This window comes from Wyeomyia smithii, chromosome 2 (assembly GCF_029784165.1).
Source record: "Wyeomyia smithii strain HCP4-BCI-WySm-NY-G18 chromosome 2, ASM2978416v1, whole genome shotgun sequence".
Classification (NCBI taxonomy): Eukaryota; Metazoa; Arthropoda; class Insecta; order Diptera; family Culicidae; genus Wyeomyia; species Wyeomyia smithii.
In genome coordinates this window covers 77,175,997-77,196,687 of record NC_073695.1, presented here as the reverse complement: position 1 = coordinate 77,196,687, position 20,691 = coordinate 77,175,997, and the positions used below count along the sequence as shown (strand labels likewise).

The 20,691-nt window shown below is 39.9% G+C and overlaps 1 protein-coding gene across 12 annotated transcripts in view; it reads right to left on the bottom strand.

Moving 5' to 3' along the window:
- LOC129725096 (potassium voltage-gated channel subfamily KQT member 1-like) overlaps positions 1-20,691 on the bottom strand; it is a 612,086-nt gene that overhangs the window by 254,053 nt on the left and 337,342 nt on the right. The window contains exon 1 of one of the 12 annotated variants that reach the window (XM_055680549.1): positions 372-392. The exons of the other annotated variants lie outside the window; for them this stretch is intronic. The gene's annotated coding sequence lies outside the window, so the exon portion shown is untranslated. Of the gene's footprint in view, positions 1-371; positions 393-20,691 lie in introns of those variants that run through there. 12 annotated transcript variants of the gene reach the window in all.

Genomic DNA, 20,691 nt, shown 5'->3' with positions numbered 1-20,691 from the left:
TAGGCGCACGTTTCCTAATTGCTATGCGAAACGTGCCGCATGATTCTTATGCTGTTTCAAGTTTTTTTGTCAAACACAAAAAATGTCACACAGCACAGCTAACATGTGGCAGCGTAAAATGGAACGTCATTCACTCTGAATAGTATTCTAACAAAAAGAGATTTCCATGTTAACAAACCAACAGCAAGCACACTGCTTTGAGTAACGTGGGAAACGCAATACATGATATGATAAAAAAGTTTTAATTTGCTTCGGGCCCTGACTATTCGTATATCAAAATGGCTCCTCTGTTGCAGAGTTCCAGTTATATTTTTTCATTGCACATGACATTGGGAGCAGATCCAGTAGAATTTGCAGTGTTTAAGTTTTACCTGCGCTTTGATTTTTAGCTTTTAGCCGAGTTTCATGATGAACGTTGACGATAACGTACCTGGAACAAAGAAAAAAAAAAATAACAAATATAGTGGCAACAATTTCAGACATATCAGATCATGTTCAAGCCTGAAGAAAAAGCATCAATTTGGATAATAAACAAGGTTGATTAATAAAATTGTGACCAAAATCTGCAAAAACGAAAAAAATAGTTTTTAATCGGCGAACTGCAGATGAAGCTGTTTTTCGCGTGTTGAATGCTGAACGATTTTACACCACTTGGACCATATCGTCTGTGTAGATCGCCAGGTTTCGCTCGTCAAACGTCAAATCGAATTCCACTCAATCATCAAACATCACACAAACAGAACCTTAACCCTCTAGTGCCCAAGTTAATTTTCAGACGGACTTCGTAAAAATCACTATGAATTTTCATAAACATTTTTTAAGTTTTGATTGAAGCTTTTTAGAGGTACAACTGAAGACCGTCTGAAGGCGGCACTGGGCACTAGAGGGTTAAGTCGGTACCGTTACCAATTCCTTCCATTGGCTAAATTACAGCTGACAGCTTCATGATCTCCACTCACTATAATTGTCAGCCATAAATTGGTCAGTTTAGGATTTCGCGTGCACCTCACATCAGACGGATTACCTACGCCCAGCAGCAAAACGCCAGCCAGAAGTGGCAACCGCCCAACTCCCAAGTCGCAGTCGCTCGCGATGGTACCGTGGTGCGTGCTTTTCGTGCTTCTAACGCGTTGTAGACGTGCGTGTTTCTTCTCGACCTGTCTACTGTCGTTAAATGGAAAAATGATGAAGTAAGCGGCCTTTAATTAATACTCTGCTGTTGGCGCCCGCGACTGCTGTGCCGATGAGACAGGCCAGGGCGGTTTGTTTTCCGAGGTGCACTCCCCTGAACACACCTCCTCGTTTTGTGTGTAAGTGGTATTGTCCTTCCCAGTCAGCTGGTTGATGTGTGGTTCGGTTGCCATTTGTTGTGGGACGTTTTCCAGCAGAAGTTTGTTTTTTTTGTCCTTTAACATAGCAAATAACACGTCGTGATTTGCCGGTATTTGCACTACCAAAGCCAGGTAAAGTAGTTATGTTGGAGTATTATAAAAGTATTTAATAGCTCAAGGATAATATTTCAATGTGTGCAAAAATGCTTAATTTGGCAGCCCAGCCTGGAGAATGCTTCAGAAATAAGAAGTGCGTCTTGTATATTTATTTAAAATAATTATCATTTATATAACCCAAACTTGTTAATTTGTTCGAAAATTTACAATTTCTTATTAAAAATAGATACCCACTTTTTAAACTAGTTTCTGAGATGGATTATAATTACTTCAAAGAATGGTAAAGTTCATTAAAAAATTGAAATAGCAACGTGGTTACAGATTGTAATCTAAAAAATATTTGTAAAAAATAGGTTTTGTTTTTATTTATTGGTTTCACATGGTGCATAAATGTGTAGGCAATAATTAATTTTCAAGTTCGAAGAATATTTTCAAATCGCCAAGGCAATGATATTGATAGCTCTATAATCATTTAAGAAACTTGAGGGTGTTATCCAAGACACGATCGCATTGTTCATGTGGACGAAAATAGTAAAGGTTGCTTCCACTGTACAAAATGGTTGCTACGATTTGGAAAAATTATTACCATTCATACAAGATATTGAGAAGATTTAAGAATAAGGGTACACAGCAACATTTCGAACTCAGGACAGAATTTTGCTACCTCCGTAGCTGAGTGCTCCCTCGGTTTCATTGTTTTCCAACACGAGATTTTGTATTTGTACATTTATTTTGACACGGGACAAAATCTTTTTACCCGTTGCAAAACTGGGAAAATGACATAACTTGAAAACAGGCGGAGCCACTTACAACATGGGTTTGAAAAAAATAAATTTCTTAAAAATCTTGCAAGAAAAAGAAAAAAGATTATTTATTTATATATTATGTGAGTGATATCATACTGGGTAGAAATAGCGGAATATACAGAACTAATCCGATTTCACATCAAACGATCGGCATGTTTTGCTGACAATGATGAATTCGTTTCAGAAAATTTATTGCGCTTTATACAAATTAGTGAAACGACTTGAGGAAGACGGTTAATTCGACCTAGCGGTCGCATTTCGACCTTCTTTCTCATGTCTGAGCCGCACAGCTTCAATATGTAACACGCAAAAGCATAATCAACTGTTGCGCGGCTGAGAGTGCTGCAGTGCAATTCCACAAAACACGGGCAACCATTTCAGTTGACCATTTTTGGTCTGCCTTAGCACAGATGTTGCTATGGCCTAAGATGTCATTTTTGCCCATGGTATTTTTTGAATAACGACGTATTTGTGGAAAGGGTTTTTAAAAAAGGGTATTGATAATTACATATGTTGGCTTCCGTAAAGTTGTAAATTATAATTTTTATTAAATTCTGCTCGAGCGTCTTTATAGATTATTTACACTACACATTACACTTTTTATCCACTTTCACTATTTGATTCTATCACTTTTCACTTATCACTTGCATATACGTATTTCAACGCTTACTTAGCACTGACAAAGGCGCTAAGTAAGCGTTGAAATACGTATATGCAAGTGATAAGTGAAAAGTGAAAGTGGATAAAAAGGGTAATGTGTAGAATAATAATTTTGCCTTTCCTTTTTTTCAACAAAAAATATAAAAGAACATATTAAAAAATATTATCTCAAAAAGCTTAAATTTTCAAATATATTTTTTTCTATAAAAACTACAAAAAAGGTATACAATGAATTCTGTTTTTACGCGACTTTTTTTCGTGATTTTATTTTACACGATTTCCCCCCTTTACCCTGAAAAATTTTCTCTGGAAGGACAAAATTACTGTCTACAACCTTGCTGAAGATGTTACACCAATCTAACCAACCGTTTTGGCATTCGTTTTTTTTTCTTTTTTGTTTCTCATTTCTTTTTGATTAGATTACCATCGGTGTTTAGCTAATCTTTTGCAGATTTTATAAGAATAATCTCTTTTTTAAAAAGTGAGCTTTTTGAGATAATTTAATTTTTTTTAATATTTCGTTGAAAAAATAGTTGTTTTATATTTTTATCGGAAAGGCAAAATTATTATCAACTGTGTTGACCTCTCCTACTCCAAAGGGATCGAACAAACCGTGCGATTGGCTCTAAAAGAATTTGTAATCAACAAAACCTTTTTTCATATACCCATTTCACCAAATAGTCGTGATTAAAGAAAAACCAAAAGTCTAGAACGACATCTTTGGCTCTAGGAACATCTGTGCAAAGCCAAACCGAAAATGGTAGACTGAAATGGTAACTCGTGTTTTGTGGAATTGCACTAGTGCGTGTTACATATTGCAGCTCTGCGGCTGGGAGACATTTTTAGCTCAAAAGGACATGTGTCCAAAGGTTAGTCAAATAATAAATGACGGTTTCAAATAAATATTTAAATTGTAACATTTTTATGGAATTGCATTCAACTCTTGCTATCTGCTTCCATCCGAAACGAGAAGAATTGCCTTCCTTTCAAGCCACAACTTAATTCAATGTGTTATTTTTTTACGTGACTGAGATTTCAATCGGTTTAGTTCCACTAAACTTCCACTACAAAATAAGATTCATGTTTTGTACATTCGTGTTGGATACGAAATAATTTATCTTTGCGTCTTGCGAAAGTGGGGAAATGACATACCTTTTAAAAAAAAGGCAGAGCTACTTACAATTAGGGTCTTAATAAATATCGCGAACAGAGAGTTTATTTTTCACTGGTTTGAATTTAGAAAGATGTTTGCGTCCAATATCTGTTTAGTAAAGCAACAATAAAAACAACATTCAAACGACAGATTAGATCAAGAAATTGGTGTTCAAATCCATAATATGCATCTTAAGAGGGCACATTTTCGTACACTTTCCACAGCATACTACATTACTAAAGTGAGAAGTAGTTCTTCGGCGAAATCTGTAGATACTATAGATACGCTCAGATACATTATAAGAAACCCTCCCAGCTAGTCTCGAGGTACGATTCAGTCATCGTTCAAGTCTCGGCTCGGGAGAGACTGTTAGTGTCAATAGGATCATAGCGCTAGCCCCTCAAAAACCAAAAAGATTGAGAACCTCTTAATTTCATTGAAATTAATTTTCCAACACCCCCAAATTAAGAAAAAAACTTTGATATTAAAATCCCGCTGTCGGAACTGCTTATTGGACACATTATTTGCATCCACAAAAGTTAGTATACAGGACGATTGCGGGGCTAGCGCTACGACCCTATTGATACCAACAATCTCTCCCAAGCCAAGATTCGAACTTTTTTCTGGTTTGTTAGACCAATATTTATTTCATTGAATTTCGAACTGTTAACCTGTTTCCTGTCCTCCTTAACGGAAACTTTATTTAGATGTTTGCATAAGCGTCTTCTTGAAATTTAACATCTTAGAAACTCTTAAATTTGATTCAACATATAATATTTCCATCGATTAGACAATCACAAAACTTACACGACATTTGAGTCTAATCGTCATTCATAAACTGTAAACAGAATTCCCATCATGAACGCGTGCCACACATATAAACTCGCTTGAAAATGATCGCCATCGGTACTTCACTCGATTCGCAAAACAATAACTTATCAGCCCTACTCGGCTACTACTAGTTTCGCGCTGTGGGGCCGTGACAAATACGAAATAGAAGCATTAACCCAAGTGAAAAACGAGAAAGTCGGTTTTGACTCTGGTTTCTATCATTTTAAGCGGAAAAAAGGTTCCTTCGGCAACCGCTCGTCCGGACTCCGGAACGGTTTGTAACAATATTAAAAACCATCCCTGTTTTCGATGGGTGTAACGTTCCGGCAACTACTCGTAATGCATCCTTTGTAATCACGTAGCTAAATGAAAACTTTCACTGTAATCCCAACAAATATGGTACATACGAGAATGTATATATATAGGTCTAGTCACAAATGTTTACGCTGAGAAAACGGGCATCGGATGTGTGGGATAACGATTCAGCTGCTTCTTGCTGATGATGGGAAAACTTCGGAGGGCAGATCCAACTAGTATGTGCGCGGCTTGCGGAAGGCCAAGTTCGTAACTAACTAAACATGAGCACTTGAAAATGTGCAGGTCGCGGTAATTCGAAAAGTCCTAACCGAGCCACAGAACGCCCCAAAGTTCCGTTTTGAATCAATTTATGCATACCGTTGGATAACATATTCTAATTTCATCCACCAAAAGATATTGTTAACATGCACGATCTCTGGGACTAATGACCCCCTCACATACAACTGAATCAGCGTGTGGGAAGCATGTGGCTTTTCCGGTTTTGGTGCTCAGTAAAAATTGAATTCAGCTACGGGTCTGTTTCACCCTGGGCGGCTTCCTACACTTATTGTAACTTTCTACCCAATGATTTGCGGTACCGCAATGTTGCATGAGGCATCGAGGATGGGCGTCGCAAAAAGTGCAGTTTTTAATCTCGGTATCGTTCTTCCGAGCCGAGGTTTTGTTCATTCGGCAGGCTTTATTGTGATATAATATTAAATGCTTCCCATTCTGAACGAGTGCCTGCGAATGCGGCGGGTAAATGTTTAAATCGCTATAGCGCGATGTTGCCGGGTACAACAGCTTCACTCCGTTGCTCTAAATACGTTTGTGTGTCTTCTGGGATCTTAGGCCAACCAATACAGTGCAGAATGCAACAGGAAAGCTAAACCGAAATAATCCTATCCGCTGGGGAGAAACACAGCGCAGCAGCTGGTAAGCGTAACAATCCAACAACTGTTGTTCCGGGAAGTGGAAATGGTAGCGATTCCTAGAATGGATGGCTGGATTTTAGCTCTCCATTGCAGTTACGCGAAATGGATAGATTATTACATACAGTTTACAGTAGGAAGCGGAAGCTTCATATTTCAGCAGAAAGTTGTGCTTTTTAGGGATGACGGTTGATTAGATTGTTTTGGTGCTGCTTCAATTTCACTGCGCTGGGAGCTGATCAATATATTTGAGTGAATTCATGTGATATAACGATTTTGAAGTAGAATACTTCTCTCAGGAAGTTCGGCTACATAGGGATGTGAAATGAAAATCTAAAACCGGAAAAAGTGAAAAATATATCCAATTTCAAATGCTAATAAATCGGTTAGTATTCGATGGATTTCCTTCGTTCTGGCAGCAATAGATTGGAAAATCTTCCAAGATTCTTCCCAAATGAAGAGAATTGTAATTTTATTATTCAAACTATTGTACTATTGGAAATAGTCAAGCCTTGTCTAAACGAAAAATTCAACCTCTGGTTGGTCGTTATATGATTGCTTCCCAAGCACGGTCGACATAATTATATACCTTGCAGTTTAAAATATGCTATTTGGCCTATATAAGAGCCTGTTTTAGCCGAAGCCGCTCATAATAGTTCTAGACAGCGACAACAGCAGTCATCCCTTAGCAGCAGCAGTAGCAGAGCAGTGGATATCAGCGTTAGCGGATAGCGACCACAGCACAGCTGTGGAGTAGCAATGGATACCGCACTAGTTGCAGCGGATCTCAGCATCGATAGCAGCTGGACCAGCTGATGCAGGGACAGCGGATACCAATGGCAGCGTATAGCGGCCACAACTGTGGCATGGCTACGAATAGCGTAGCAGTTGCAGCGGGTATATCTGACCATGAAGCATTTATGCAATAATTGAATGAAAATTGCAATTGCAGCAATCGGCCTTTTTCAAGGCTACTAAATGTTTTTGGAAGAGCATAGTGAATGGTTATTAATAAACTGCAACTGAGGTTTGATGCTGGAAAATGCACAATAATGTGATGTTTATTACGATTTGTTGATACTGTGCAGCGGTATATACGAAACAAATCCGATTTCAAACAGAAAATTTCGGTACGTTCTGCTCACGATGCTGAGTCTGTTTTAGAAAATTCACAACACTTCATTAACAAGGATGTAGCGCCTTGAAGAAAACGGTTATGGTTATACATCACAGCAGAATTTCGACCTTTATACTCATGTCTACCATCGGCAATATCAAACACGCAACAATTTACTTCCATGCGACACGGGGACGGGAACATTTTCTTCTTCCAAGCCGCACAAAACGACACAATACATATTATAGCTTAATGAATTGCCTTAATCTATCGGTCCGGCTCGAAATAATGTCCACAAGAAATCGTTTTTGTATATCTGTGTTGCGAAACTGAGAAAATCTGTAGGAACTGAAAATAAACTGAAATGAATGAGATGTATTTTTCGTACATGAGTATTACGCCATAGGAAATAAAATTTTTCGAACGTTGTAGAATGGTATAACTGGAAACAATTTAGCCACACCTATTTTTCCAGTTATATCATGCAACTGAAGTTTGATGCTGCTGCAAATGCACAGCAGTGTGATGTTTATTACGATTTGTTGATACTGTGCTTAACAAGCGGTATATACGAAACAAATCCGATTTCGAAATGACTGACACGCAAGCAGCCAAGTTATCTTTCTTGTAAAAGTATTCTACTTCAACCTTGCGGTCGTGGCTTAGCACACAACCCTCCTGTGATTTTTTTCATTTTTGATTTTGATTAAACTTTCCTCAGCTGTTTTTATAGATTGTTGGAAAACTGCGTTTGATTGAACTGTTTTTGAGCAATCCTGATAATGCAGTGTAAAAAGTAACCACTGATTTTCAATAGAAGCTTTTGGAAATGGAGCATTTGTAGATTTAAAATTATTTACATTACATGTCCAGCTCATGTAAGTTAGCGGCCATCCATATTCCACGTGGATAGCCTTGGGAGGAGGGGGGGGTCCATATAAAACTTTTAAAATTTATAGAGCTAGTTGTCCACGGAGATGGAGGGGGGGGGTCAAAATCGTCATGAAACTGTCCACGTGGAATGTGGATGGCCCCTTAAACAATTCTAAATCTAAAAATGCTCTTTCTTTTTACACTGCATATTCAGAACAGCGATTTTGTCGATTATCTTTTTTTTATGACTCTCCGTGTGTCGTAGTGATTCTCACAGAGTTCAATGTGGGTGTCGTAGTAATCCTCACAGGGCTCAACATGCTTCTCACATATTCAATGTGAGTTCCAATACGCACAGCCTAGCTGCAGGGAATCGGACGGGTTGCAGGTTGTAGATAACGAAACGAATATGAAGGTTAGGTGCGAATATAATGAATAAGTACCCCCGAGCAAGTTCCAGGAGTTAGTTAGGGCCGGGAGATGCCTAGTGCTCTACACAATCCCCCCACCTAAAAGGTGAGTCGACGCCGCCATAAGCGTCTTAGCTCAAAAACCCGGTGCGCCTGTTCTCCAGGAGGAGCGGCCTAAACAGCGTCTGTACTCCAGAGGAGCGGCTAAAGTAAAAAATGCGGTGTCTCGTCAGTTACACCCAAGACGGCTACCCCGTCACGAGACTAGCCATCGTCACCCTAGTAAGGTGACATGGTAAAAAACACTTCACTACGAATATTGAAGAAGAAGAAACAGATCGAAACAATCGGCAATGACCTAGGCGACGAATAAAGGACACCGATTGGAAGCTCGGAGCATGGAGCTAAAAATCCCGAGTGGCGGCAGGATCCTACTGGATCAACTGGAATACCATCTCATCGGCATCGTAGTGCTGCAGGAACTTTGCTGGATAGAAGAAAATGTACGGAGGATGTGTGGCCGCAGGGCCCAATATTACCAGAGCGGCGGCACAACAAATGATCGGGGTACCGGCTTAATTGTGTTGGGTAGGATGCAAAGTTGTGTGATCAAGTGGCAGGCGATTAGCGACAGGATGTGTGCATCAAGAATTGAAGGCCGGTTCTACAATTATTCCATCATCAATTTTTACTGCCCGCATGAAGAAAGACATGATGTTGGAAAAAAGCCTTCTACGCACAGCTGGAGAACGTCTACGACAGCTGCTCGCAGCGGGACTTAAGGATTGTCATCGGGGATATGAACGCTCAAATTGGAAGGGAAGACCTGTATAAACCGGTGACCGGACACGGAAAGATGAACCACAACGGCCAAAGATGCGTAAACTTTGCAGCTTCCCGGGAATTGGTAGTCCGGAGCTTAGTATTTTCTCGCAAGAACATTCAAAAAGCCATTTTGAAATCACCCGATCAACGAACAGTAAACCAAATTGACCATGTGCTCATCAAAGGACGGTATTTCTCGGACATCATCAACATACGCACCTACCGAGGTGCAGACATTGACTTGGACCACTGCTTAAAGCGAGTTTAATGCGCTCCAAACTGCCGAGTGTCTATCAGTCACGACAGAGCCGATACCCGCCGCTCAGCATCAAGCAGCTACGGAACCCGTAAGCTGTCGTAGTCTACTCGCAACAGCTTGAAGCGGCCCTACCCACGGTAGAGGAGTTCGGTGCAGCTTTTCTCGAGAATTGCTGGATCGTGATCCGCAGGGCCACCAGGAAATCCGCAACGACGACACCAGAAACAGAGGCGCCGAGTGGAAGAAACGACTGGTATGATGGGGAATGCGAGGCAGTGGTGACAGAGAAAAACCGGGCCTGGATAAGGAAGAGAGAGAACCTGATCAAGTACAGACGGGCAAGAAACGACATGACCACGATCCTAAGATGTAAAAAGAGCCAGCAGGAGGATCTTGACCATCAAGAGCCAGAAGAGCTATTCACTGCTAATCAAACGCGAAAGTTCTACGTAAGGATTAACCAATCCCGTAAAGGCTATGTGCCGCGAGCCGATTTTTGCAAGGATGTGGAAGGTAATCTCATCACGAACGATAGCGAGGTGGTCGACAGGTGAAAGCAGCATTTCGATGAACATCTGAAAGGCATTGCAACAAACAGAAGCGGAACTGGAACAAACCTGAGAATGCCAGCAGTAGATGATCGAGTATCAACCCCCGACCCCCAGAAAATACAGCGAGAGATTGGGAGGCTGAAGAACAACAAATCCACCGGTAAAAACGACCTGCCGGGTGAGCTCTACAAACATGATAAAGAAACACTTGCCAGAGCACTGCAATGGGTGATTTACAAAATCTGGGAAGAGGAAAAACTGCCGGAAGAGTGGATGGAGGGAGTCGTCTGTCCCATCTATATAAAAGGCGACAAGCTAGAATGCTGCAACTATTGTCTCATTACGCTCATCAACGCTGCTTATAAAATACTCTCCCAAGGTCTACTCCAACGTCTAACACCTTTAACCAGGATTAGGGATGTTACGGATAACCGCATCCGCATCTGTTAATGCGGAACATCCGCATGAAAATTAACATCCACATCTACATCTGCATTCGTAATCACACATCCGCATCCGCATCTGTAGATGACTAAAAAATCACATCCGTAACATCCATGACCAGGGGGTTCGTGGAACAGTACCAGGCGGGTGTCATGGGAGCCCGTTTTCAATCCGACAATGTCGTGAGTACAACGTGCATCACATTTTTATCTAATTCAAGGCAGCCAATTGATCGAAAACAGCTATGACAGATCATGCACTAAAACGAGTATATTTTTCAGGATAAACTGACGCGGTTGATCAAGGCTACCATGAATCTTGTGATGTGTTATGTGCGTGTTTCGGGGATACTCTCGAGTCCCTTCGAGTCATGCCGACGATTGAGACAAGGTGATGAACTTCCCTGCGCTTTAACACCGCCCTCGAAGGTGTTATATATAGCGAAGTTCAGCTTAAAGGCTTCACTGATGATTTCGACATCATAGCACGAAACTTTGCAACGGGGGAGGAAATCTACACCAGACTAAAAGCGGTAGCTAAGCGTATTGGACTGCTGATCAATGCGTCAAAAACAAAGTATATGAAGGGAAGAGGCTCCAAGGAGAACAATGTTAACCTTCCACCCTGGATCATCGTAGACGGCGATGACCTTGAGGTGGTGGACTAGTTCGTGTACTTAGGATCGCTGGTGACCGCTGACAACAACAACAGCAAGGAGATCCGGAGACGCATTCAAGCGGGAAATCGTGCCTACTTTGCACTTCGTGAGACGCCGAAATCCAATCGAGTGCGTCGCCGTACGAGGCTGAAGCTGCACAAAACACTAGATAGATCGGTGGTCCTCTATGGTCTAGAGACGACAACTCTGAAGACCTAAGCCCCCTTGGAGTTTTCGAACGGAAGGTGCTGCGATCCATCTACGGTGGAGTACATACTGAAGACAGAGAATGGCGTAGACGCATAACCATGAGTTGCACGCGCTGCTAGGAGAGACCCCCATTGCATGTCTGGTTGAAGTTAACAGATTGCGATGGGCTGGACAGGACACGTCGCAAGGATGCCGGACGACAACCCGGTTGAAACGATTCTTTTCAGTAACCCCTCCGGCAACAAAAACAATGTAGCACAGCGTGCAAGATGGCTTGATCAGATGGAAAGTGACTGACGAATGATAAACCGAGTGAAAAGGAGAAGACTTCTCGATACAGCACAAGCCACCCAGGCTCTAGCATGCTAGGTAAGGTAAGGTAACATGTATGACACGTTATAGTTATGAGAAATGATGATGCGTCGTAGAACATAACGATACACATCAAGATTAAATGTACGTTAAACAATGTGTTGATTTCTTATTCCCTTTTTAATTGTTTCATACTGCAACAACTGGCCGGCTGCGCGGATTTTATTGCAACTTTTCAGAGTCTTGGAATGATTTTTTTCATTTAAAGATAAAAATAAAATAAAAAGTCTCCATATTGTAGAATACAACCTGACTTTGTTAGCATATCCTTTTTTTTGAATATGTACTGGTATTTGTAATGATAAACTAAATCTAGTACCTAAGTACACATAACAAAAACCACTTTTAAGCTTGTCGATTACGGAGAAGCTATCTGAACATACATATTTACCGATATGGTAAAGCAAAATTAGGCTGCAACGATGTTGAAGCTTGCTAACATAAAGCGAATGGGATCGTGTTGTCCGTACAATGCATTACGCTGGGGCAGAGAAAGAAAATTTCTTCTTGCTAGTGATCGTTCCGGAGCATATAACTCTAATCGATGTAAAATTCTTGGGGCGTCAATCTCAGCAGTCAAAATTTTAAATACAAAGACAGCCTGTGCATCAGGACGTCTTTGGCGAGTGTTTGCATGCCTAAAAGTTAGCAACGATCAGAATACTCCGGTAACTACTGCGGATCTTGTCTTTGCAGAAAACGTAGGGCGTAACGTACGAACTTCCGTTGCACGGCTTCGATTTTTATTATTCAATTTGCGTTGAATGAACATAACAATACGGAATTCGTTGCGAGAACAGAACGGACCAAAGAGAAATACAGTGATCGAAGGCACAGGTAAATTTCAGGGCAATTTAAAAAGAAATCCAAGTTGTCGATTTGCCTTTGCCATAATCTCGTTATAGTGCGCCGATGCGTCTAAAGTAACACCCAAACCTGGTTAACTTTCGTTAATGTTTGGTCAAATATGGTGTAGCTGAACATTATAGGATCTTTTTTTTCTGTAAAAAGATAAAAGAATGTCGATGAGCCGCTGAAGTTTGTGATAGTCTGCGATACTTCGTATAATCCGCATTAACTTGTCATCGTCCGCAAAAAACCTTACGGCATGGGTCTGGCAGTAAAAAGGATGCGTCATTTATGAACAGTGCAAAGAGCAGTGATTCTTGATTACTACCTTGCGGAACGCCCTATAAATTTGAAAACTGTGCAGAATGTTGTGATCTGATTTTCACGTACAGCGTTTGATTTACCAAATAGGACCTTAGCCATTACACAAAAGCAGAAGCAACTCCTAGTTACTCTTACTTGGCGTGCAGGATACCATGGTCGACGCGAACGAACGCAGCTTTTAAATCAGAGTACAGTACGTCCATTCGGGCACCTTTAGTCATGTTCTGTATGCATGTAGTTGTACGAGGTTGGTAGTGCTAAAACGATTTGGATAAAAACTGTGTTGGTCTATTGAGATATATTGCTTGCGGCTAGCAAAGCGTGCATTGTGAAAGATAATTTCTAATACTTTTGAGCACGCACAAAGAGAAGTAATCATGGGCGCAACTATGGGGGGCTAGGGGGGGCTTCAGCCACTCCTAGAAAGTTTTAAGCCCTCCCTAGAATATCCCAGAGAATGATTGTATTTAATGTAAATACATTCCATACTTCTTATCAGATTATCAAAATCAACACAAATTGAGATGTCATCGTTCATTGGCTAAGAACTAGTACTACACCCAGGATCGATTCTCAAACCTAGCTCTCTTACTTATTTTACCAATCAGACGAGAGCCGTAGTGGCTCGTGCTGTATGAAGAAGTTGTTGCCATACTGCTCGGTTTTAGGTTGTGTTTCGCCAGTTCTCAAGACGTCTCGCACCCGCAAGTGGCCTCAAATCCGCCGTACCTTCTCTCCTTTCCGGCAAAGCTCCTGGAGCGCAACGATGAAGGTTCATAGTTGCTAAGGATCAGTCGCTGTTTGAGCCGCCCCTATTCTAGGAAACAGACGCTCAGACAAGCTGCACTCCAAAGAGAACAACTACCTCTTTCCTGTCAGCATACGACCAAGTTTCCACCGAATCACTGATCTTCCCTTGGTTGATCGAATTCCAGTCGGTTCCAGGTGGAGGTAGAGATATGGCATTATGTCTTGGACCACACTGAGGTCTATTTATGCCAGCTAGTACGGGTGTACGCCCAGTCGTTATCCAAACATAGCTCTCCTCAACATCGAATCAGTGTTGCTGAAAATGGTTGGTGTTGACGCTGTGGTCAAGATATCTTCGGAGATTCAATCCCGATTGAAGTGTTTTCTTCTACTGTCACGACACTATTTTATGCGTTTTTAAATAAGCGCATTTTAACTCTTTTTTCTCTTTTTTTTAAATGTCTAAAAACTAGCCCCCCCTAGAAATTTTCCTTAGTTGCGCCCATGGAAGTAATGCCTCCATAATTCTGTATATCGCGTTTGCCACCTCTTTTGTGAACAGGAATCATGACCGAAAATTTCCAACTGGTAGAAAAAGCACATCGCCGAAGCGACTATTTGAACAATAAATTAAGCGGGCGTAGGAAAACAGCTGCACATTTTTCAAAACGCAGGAGGGTATGCCATCAACGAAAGAGGACTTCATTTTTTTCTCTTGCAGCGTCTACTTGGCGGTGGGTTATAAGGAATGGGCTAAAGTCAATTACATCTCTGGGTTCCGTCTTAGACAGCTCTGAATTCGAAGAGTATATCGTTTATATAGCTAGAGATTTGAAATCCGGTAGGAGCTGCTAGCGTGGTTAAATACTTTTTCAATAGAGAATTACGCATTCTGCAACATTTGCGCAGAGCCGAGGATCGTTATTACTCAAGCTGCCGTGAACGAGAGTTTGACCACGAGAGTTTTGATGCCGGTCGGCGAGGGGGAACGGAGTGAACAAGTGCATTTTTGATGACAGGGTTGAAATAGTCGATTGAATCGTCAAGAGGAGGGTCATTTTCTGAAAACTGCCAATCAAAGTCTCGAAATCGGTTCTGCGGAAATTTAAACTTGTTTCAGTTGGATATACCTCGAATCGAACTGGTACCGTTTGATGGCTCGTTAAGTCCGATTCTGGATGACTAGAATCGAGAGGTACTAAACGCTCATTTTTGAGGAACAAAAGTTTCATCTCCGAGAGACGAAGGTTATGGGAACGGCAATGAGGGAATGAATAATCAAACAATGAACTGAGGAGGCAACGCATGACTTCGGTTTTCTGGGATGCTGGGGGGGTGGTTATCTTAAAAACGGAAAGCCTATCCACTTCGTATTTTGTTTATATGAAAAGAAGTAAAATAAAAAGGGAAAAAAGAAGTGTTGTTTCATCAAGACAAGGCATCACTTCACATATGCTTAATTAAATTGATCAAAATAGATTGGTTGTATTTTAAACTGCTCCCTTACCCTATTCACCACTCTCTTCATCCGATTATTTATTGTTTCACTGAAAAACAAGCTAAATAAAAACTAGGTAGAGAAAAAAATATATCTCTCTCTCTCTCAGGTGTCGGTGACTCAATTTGCAAGTGAACGATTTCCGATACATTCATCATATTACATTTATTAATGTCGTACAATGCAACACGGTTTTCGAAAAATATTACGGTCGGCAAACGCCTTTTCATAAGGCTTTCTGGTTTTTTTTTATTGAAACGTCTTTTTGATGTCATCGGAAAGTCGGATATTAACCTTGAATATTTTAATTTTTAACTTCGCAAAATATTCAACTTTACCGATTAATTTCAAAAAATTTATATAAAAATATTATTTGGTGTATGGGAATCTGAAATTTTTCTAGAAAACTATTTAAAAGTTAGTAGTAGCTGAGAATTAATAAAGTAATAAGATATGTAGGATTGAGTTCATGTTTCATCAAATATTTTTGATGGCCATTGTTGTTGAATGTATCACTTGACATCACGCGTTAGATTTACGGAATTAAAAAAAAAACATTTAAACTTAACAATATGCGGTCGCATACTCGAAATATGTATTTGAAAAAGGTGAAAACATTTTGTCAGCAAAAGGAAACAACTTCACTTGTCTTAAAGTGTTGATCAAGCGCTCATTCGTTCACATGCCGTATTTCAATTCCATTTGCATTTCGCGATTACAACTGCGAGCGAATAGGATTTTTTCTTTTCTCTTTGACGACGGATAGTAAAACAAACTTCAACAAAGCCTGTGTTGTACCGGTCTAGTTGAATATGTATACGGCATGCTCTTTGTTTGTAGAATCTCTCTACCAACATTGCTGAAACAACGAAAAAGAATTAAGCTCCTTTTCTGAGCCGTTGCATGTTTCGTTTTCCTATCACGTGATGTGCACACAAAGCACCAGTCACACCTACCTGTTGCACTCGAACAGGACTCAAGCTGGCTTAAATTGTTGCATCTGGCATCACCGCTTGTCGTGGATTCTATGCATTCATGAGAAGGGGTGAAAATATTCTGATTTTCGCGCTTCGAAACACTCGCTTGACAAGTCGCCAAGGATCCTACATTTTGCTACCATTTATCATCGCTCATCGCATGCTTCACAGCACGAGACATACACAAAAAAAAAAAAAAAACATGTTCGCTTGCATGCAAATCACATGCCATATTTTTCATACCAACAGACAGACGTGAACATACAACAAAGACAAACGTGCGCGCTCTCAACGACAGACACGGCAGGCCACTCACTAGTGCAAAGAATCAACAAGTTATTGAAATTCATCATCGTTTCACACAGCTCGCCAGCAACACCACACCATTTTCAACAGACAAGTTTCCTCATTTTTCCTAACCCACCAAAGCGAAAACTACACGACTAAGGACAGGGAACACTGTGGACCAAGAGCCGAGTGTGACGCCAAAAAGAGAAAGTGCGAAATTAAGCACATGCAATGTATAGGTATAGCAGCTGTAGCAGCACTGGCTAATGAACTTTTGAAGATGACACTGCTGGCGCCGATGATTTTTCTTTCTTTTACGCTCGGTTAGTTTTACATTAGTTCGCTTCGCACGTGCTCTAACTAGCACTTTATTGCACAATGTAGCATGAAATTGTGATTTTCCAATTAGGCCAGATAGCAGAAAACTTTATTTCAAGTATTTAGGAGATTTCCATTGAGATTTGTGCACGTTTTTCCTGTGAATGAGTTTTAGAATGCTGTGCCAATTCCTGCAAATAATGTGCAGCAATTATATCTCACTTATTCTTGTGTAGATCGTTATAAGTTCAAACTCATTGCACATCTGTGTTAAAAAAATAATTACTTTTAAGTGCTTTTTACTAGACAAAAGTCAAAGTCTGTGATATGCAGATGAACTCAACCGTAACCTGTTGTATTAACGAAATCGTTCATCTATAATACTATTACCTATTATATCAAACACATGCGAACTAAATATTGCTCAGTTTTGTTAATTTTTTTGTGAAGTTCTTGTGAAGATTATAAGAATTTATTGAATAAATTGATACTTCTTTAGTAGTAGAACCAAAATAACAAAAAATTACAACGCACTGATTCCTGAAAACAATTGGATGACTCGGATATTTTGCTCGAAATCTATTCTATTGTTTAGCGGACAGTTTATGGTGTTTTCCCGAATTGAAATGCCGTTCTTGTGAGCACCTAATAGTAGGAAATCAAACTTGCACTTGTTTTGTCATGAAAGATAAGCCATGCGTTTATTGGACAGGAGCGGAATTAAATGCCCATAATTTGGATTATCATCAAAGCGCTGCAAAGAGTCAAAGGTAATTTCGCGACTATTTTTTTTTTCTCACGATCATCATCTGTTTTATATTTTTTCTTACGATCATAATACATCATTCATCACTCATCATACATCATTCATCATTACTCATTCACCATTCATCATTCATCATTCATCATTCGTCATTCATCATTCATCGTCGTTTTATATAACACTGCACTGTCTACAGCTTATCTACATTTGTGCATGGAGCCTAATAACTGATCACCATGAAGCTTGTTATTTGATCATGAATTGTGAAGCTTGCAGTTATTATCCCTTCTAACCCGTTACCTTTAAAGTCTTTTACTATAAAAGGCAGTGTACGTAGATCGGAATTAGAAAGGTCAAGATAAAAAGAGATTTGTCATGCGTTATTACGAACATTAAAAGCTGCACAACGGGTCGCGTTAATATCTACCTTTTCACATTTATCAGTTAAAAATGTTCTAAAATTTAGTAATGGTCAAATTTTAGGTTTCCAACGAACTCAAAGTACTCTTCATCAGCCTCTAATTTCCGGATTAAGGTATCCGGATATGCGGCCTCGAAAATCCAACAAATATCCAAAATCCGGATCAACCGGATATCCGGATTTTCGGATAGTCGAAAATCCGGATTCTATATCCGAACATAGTTCAATCAAACTTATTTACATAAATAGTTACGTGGGAGTGGGGGGTTGTGGAGAAAGCCATTTTTCACATTACATTCTATTTAGATGGCCTTAAAAAGACGAAAAAAAAATTCGGATATCCGAATAGTAAACATCCGGATATCCGGGTATCCGTCTATTCGATTACCCGTATCCGAATATTCGGATATCCGGATAGTATTCGTTTACCTATCCGTGATCCGAGCTTTGGATAACCGGATCACAAATATATCCGGTTGAAAGTCGCAGCACTACTCTGAATGCACACTAATAAATGCAAGACCGAATAATTTCAATATGCCCGATAAATCAAACAAATCTGTGCGAGATTCTCCTTAAACACTTTTTTCACATCGGTCAGGCCAACGCAATGATTTTGCGACTGGGAAGCATTGAAGATATCAGATATGCACTTGCAAACATCTGTATAACAAATTGGGTCTTTGCTGCCGATCAAGCTGTTGCGTTTCCTGGAATAGGACAGGATTATTTGAACAAATGAACAGATTTTCGGCCAACATAAATTTTTTTGGTGTCAGATTGTTAGTTCTCAACTGTAGATGATTTTGCCATTTGAGAAAAGTGTTGTAGTGGTTAGGGGCTGCCCATAAACTACGTGAATTGAAAAATGAAAAACTTGCAATCAGTTATATTCCTCAAACTGATTGAATATCTGACGAACGATGCACCATTCCATTTTTCTAGTAATACTGCGGCAGCATGCAGCTATTGCAAATTCAACCATGTTGTAAGAAATGAAATCGCGTAAAATTTATCTTGGAGTCTTCTCCGAAGATACTATTAGCAAAACTCACACATTCAAGCTTGATTTCACGCGAATCATCCTTTACCCGTAAAGACCCGGGACGGAACTTGTTTTTTGAAAATGCTCGTTCTCAGCACTGGAACGGCCGATTTGAGAAAACTTGGAGTTTCATCTAATAGTGAATTTCTTTATTCCACCAGCTCACCTCGTTTTGACCTGGAAGCGCACTAGCTGCTGTCAAAACCCTTCTTTATTCGCTCGATTTTGACTCAGTTTTGACCTGCCGTGCTGCCCGAAGCGCACTGTAAAATTTGTCAGCTTCAACCCACCACCGCACGTGCTAAGTTCGTAAACAATTATCTGGCATCTCTTTCTTACTTCCGTCTTAAATGGCGATGACGTTTTATTATTCCTCGGCAGCTTTGCCCGCACACAGTGGAATATAGAAATTCTCTATAAGGGTAATAGTAGCCACAATAGGAGACCCAAGTGGCCAATTTAGAAATGCTATGGCCAAAACAGGAGCCTATAGAAGTTTTTTGATTGTAAAATATGTAAACAATACAACATAATTTGATTATTTAAACTCATTGTTAGTGCAGAATATAGGCGATTTCATCCGATTTTTCCGTTGAAATTATTCAATTACATATTTTTTAAAGAAAGAAGGATAAATATCTCTCATACATAACATACTATGGCCAAAACCGGTGCTCTTACCCTACCCATTTTCTTATTTTGTCCACGATTGTTTAAAGATATGTGTGTGGTTTTAGTACGATTATTACTCATATAATCACCTCTAAAATGCTGTATTATGCATTTATGACCTCTTAATCGATGCTTACCCACTGCTTTTGGTCTTGTAATTCTTTTAACGAGCCTTTCACAGCTTCAGTCGCTCTTTTAGTAAACACTAACGTCAAAAATGTAAGCGCAAACATGGTACGAAGCAGAGGTAATAGACTCTAACTTCCAGTGTTGAGAAGTCACCATTTGTGGAAAAAAAATTCTTCTGAATATTTCAAAATGAGCGCCATTGGTCTTTCTCTTCAGCCAATTTCAGCCCTTTTCAAATGTTAATCTAAAGACATTTTATAAAAAGTATGCAAAATTTGTTGTATTTTTATAAAACCTACATACCCTCACTGATTTTGCCAACATCTGACCAAATTGGCGTAAAATCCGTCTCTTAGTTAACTTCGTGCATTTTTGTATTTACTTGCAAACCGACTTGTCAACCTATTAAAAACAATATGATAAATAGTAAAACAATCAAAAACCACTTCAAGCGAGGCAAGTACCTTCATTTAACCAAGCAAACACGAATGTTTTATATACCGCAACTACAGGAACACCCATTCACAACTATAGGAACTCTACCGCAACTATTGGAACAAAAGCGTGCAACTTATTTTAGTTAATTTAAACCCTCAAAGCGGGTTCAAAGTCAACTTTAAGGTGCAAAATTATCAAATAGAACCCATTTCAACAGAAAATAGTGAAACAGACCAGCTAGATTCGTTTTTCTTAGCCAAAACATGGCTAAATATGCATAACTCGTGCTTAGCTCCTCCACTATTGGGTCATTCACCCTACTCTAGCTATAATAATGTGACTTTTATTCCGAAGTGTTCGAAGTTTGAGTTAA